The sequence below is a fragment of the Buceros rhinoceros genome, unplaced genomic scaffold, assembly GCF_000710305.1.
Source record: "Buceros rhinoceros silvestris isolate BGI_N320 unplaced genomic scaffold, ASM71030v1 scaffold210, whole genome shotgun sequence".
Taxonomy (NCBI): Eukaryota; Metazoa; Chordata; class Aves; order Bucerotiformes; family Bucerotidae; genus Buceros; species Buceros rhinoceros.
In genome coordinates, this window is record NW_010388784.1 from 34,122 (window position 1) to 37,925 (window position 3,804).

The following is a 3,804-nucleotide window of genomic DNA, read 5'->3' on the forward strand; positions in this document are numbered from 1 at the left end:
CTTTTTCCCATCTTTTTAGAGTTGTATTTCCTCAAGTCCTTATTTCTGTGCTACTCATTAATGCCCATTTCTTTTACCCACTCTCCTCAGGATTCATTTTAGACCTATCCATAGACCTATCCATAGACCTACATTTCCACTTTATATCTTCTTTATATCTTCTTGAGGACATCTTTGAGCCTCCCATAATTAGACAATATATTGTCATTGAGCTGTGTGATGTTACCGTGATTTTATGGCCATGTTTATGCTCTGGGCCCCCTGCACAATGTCTGCACAGAAATACTGAAAGGACATCTTAAGTGTTTATTTTTATACACTCATGGAGAACATAACACTGTGACCTTCAGTCCAGCTTGTGGCTATTAATCAGGAGATAAGGCAACAGCCACTTACTAGAGAACCTGTTAGAAGCCTGCACTATTACATGGTGTTTTAACTAAGTTTGTGTAATGGAAGGAAAATGGAGCCAAACTTAATTTAAGCACAAACACCTCATAAGCTGGTCATTAAATCAGCTCCCTAATGCTCTACCCTGAAATGCCGCCTCATTAGTCGGTGCAGGCAGCACAGGGGCAGTGGTGACAAAAGTAGGACAAAGGTGTTCTGTGGTGAATGTCCTGGCTCCATCAACCCCACCCCAGGCTGTGGGGCAGCGACCCAGCAGATGCTTGTGGAGCAAGGAAAGCCCAGCTGGAATAGATGGTTCAGCATGTTAATCCCGTTTGGGTTTCTGCATTCATTTCTGAGGGCACTGCAATACCATCACTGCGTTACAGCTCAGCTACACAGAGTAGAAGGAGCAGAGGTTGAACCAGTGGGAGGTTGGGTTTCATCAAGCCTGACACCCCTCAAATAACACAATATTTTCATCTCCATTTGAATGTATTAATAAAAATTTGTTAGTTCAATGTGACTGCTTCAGGAAGGGCCTCCCAAATCAAAAAAACTGAACTGAGACCTTGAATGCAGCCACATTAACTCCTGTTTGTTGAGGAAGCAAGTACTTCATCACTACAGCACGGAAAATTGGCAATTAAAGTCTCTGAAGAGAGCACGGTGGGGGACCGTCAGGGACATGGCATAGGTTGAGCCCAGGAGGCTTTGGAAGCCACTGCTTGTGCTGAAGCACAGCTTCACCTTCCACATTTGCCTGTCCTCAAGGGCAAGAAACACCTGCAGATCACCAGGCCACTGGCAAAAGCTCTTGTCTAACAATGGAAGTGTCTGTGAGCGAGCAGGAGGCCAGGCAGAGCTGCCCTGGGGACATGTCCCCTCCCAGCGCTTCTCCCACACACCCAGGGAAGCCCCTTGCAGGTTCCCCTGCAGCATTGCATGAGCACGAAGGGACCCCCCAGCTGCAACTGTGCTAACATGGCACCAACCCCATGCCCAGTTCCCATCGCAGTTTCACCCAGGAAAAGCAGTTACAGCTCCAAAAACCCCCACATCGCCGCGTTGTGCCTGTCACCCTGGGGACAGCTCTCACGGCATCTGTCCCCCCACTGCCACACTGCTCCAACACTTTGGTTCTTCAGATTCACTTGCTGCCACCCAGCAGAGCCCCACTCACTGCTGGGATGGGAGGTGCTAGAAACAGCTTCTCCAAATAGCCTTTAAATACATCACGCGCCTCAAGAAGAAAGTGACGCGTAAAGCAGATGCTCGGCTCTGTAGCAGGGGATGTCTGCAGCATCCTCTCCAGAGCTGCTCTCAGATGGACTGCTCCACCCATTAATCTTGGTTTTTTCTCACTTAGTGTTTTGAAGCTGAAGATATTGCTTCAGTGCTGCACCAGCCATCTGTAAATTAGCGGCTAAGTGGGGGACACTGTCCCCGGTCCAGATCGATGGCCCAGGCAGGGCACCGGTAACGCTGTGGGGCTGCCCCACAGCTGCTCAGCCCAAGCACGGGAGGAAGGGGGGGAGGATTGTTTTGCTCAACTTCACATGGTTTCCCCACAGACAGTCTGGGTACTGCAGACCCTCTGTGGGGAGGAGGAGTGCCAGCTCATCTTCCCCGGTTTATAAATAGGGTGGGAAATGGGAAACCTTCGCTCCTCACCTTTCCTGTCAGAAATCTCTTCCTTGAACATGTTTTTTAATTAAAGAAAAATTGAGCTGAGCTGCCTTTCAAGCTCCTTTTGCATCTCCCACTCATAGGTATCCCTTCCTCCCGAGCTTGTTTAACTTCTATCAAACCATTTTCCCCACTGAACTCATGCTACTCTCAGTTTACTTCTCACCACGCAGCCATTACACAGGAGATACCGACTCACCCAAAACCAAGGAGACGGTGCTCTGGCCACAGTCAGGCTCCAGTCCTGGAGGAAGCTCCCAGGCTCAAGCTCCCCAGTTCCTGCACCACCCACATGAGAGGCCCCAGACAGCAAAACAGAAACTTTATCTCAATAAAGTGCAGTAAATATTCCTTGAATCTACAGGTCTGCTTGGTGCTCCCATCACCCCTCCAGCTCCTCAGCCTCTCCCAGGGGTTCCAGCTGCCCCAGGGAGACAGAAATACCCTGCGGGGCAGTTGAAGGCAGCAATACCCCAGCTGCGGTGCATGGTGCTGCTTATCACTGCCTACTTCAGAGCTGATAGATGAAGTTTTACTTCACTCAGCAGATATTATCCCATTAACCCTTCCAGAGACCTGCCCCCACCCTGCAGGCTCCCTGTAGCAGTTTGTGCTAACGAGGCGTGCGTTAATGCTCCTGTTTATGGTGGGGTGATGTATCTCATTAATTAGCTCTGCATGAATCAATAGGAGCCACTGAACACATAACCCTGGTTAATTCATAACACTGTACTGAGGAAACGGTGTCCTTAGCACTCATCAGCGATCGCCATGATAAATCTTGGAATTATCACAAAGCGTCAAAGCTTTGGGGTTTGGTGTGAACAATTAGGCGGGTGGGTCACGGGCTACATCCACTGCACTGGTGACAAAGGTGGGAAGCACTACACAATGACTAACATGCATTTTTAATCGGACTTGAATCTATTACTAAGGTTTTCCTATTCCACCCCCTCTGTAATTGGAATGGGATTCAAATTTCTCCTTTTTGGAGCTACCAAGCTCATAATTCACCCACTTTAGTTTGTGATTCACTTAGTTTGTTCAGTCATAATAATGAATATTCAGCTTCATTAGCACATGTGCGGTGTGATTCACGCTGAAATGCATTCAGCTCCGTCAGGGTGACGGTCGGGTCACTCTGCAGAGCAGCAGCTCTGTGTGGTGACATGGTGACACGGCACTTGCCGTTGGTCATTGCTCCGGGAGCAGGAGGGGACGAATAAGAATGGCCCTGCAGGGTGCCCCGCAGTGGGGTGCTGTCCTTCCCGGAGCTCGACGTGGAGCAGCCTGGGAGGGTGGGTGGGTGCAGACAGGGTGCCCAGCACCGTGATGGGACCCTGCGCTACATCTGTGCTGACCAAGCCCCAGAGCCAGCGGCGCATCCAGCCGAAGGCACCCATCACCGCTCCACACAAGCTGCTCTTTCGTGCGCATTGTTTTCTTTTATGAGATAGAAAAGGCTTTTAATAGCTGATTTTGATCATTTAGGGGGATGTAAAATTCCTTAGTGGTCGTGCTGCCAGGCAGCTCCAGCGCGTCTCTCTGCACCTCCTGCTCCCTGTGTCACTGTTAGTAAATCGAGAGTACAGATGACAGGAAAATAATGAAAGCATTTTTCAGAGCGGATCCTTTTGTCGTTCCCTTTTTTCTCTCGTTCCCTGGAATAAAGTGCTGCTTTTAAGTCAGCATATCTTTCAGCTGTAATTACCCTGGGCACTCAGA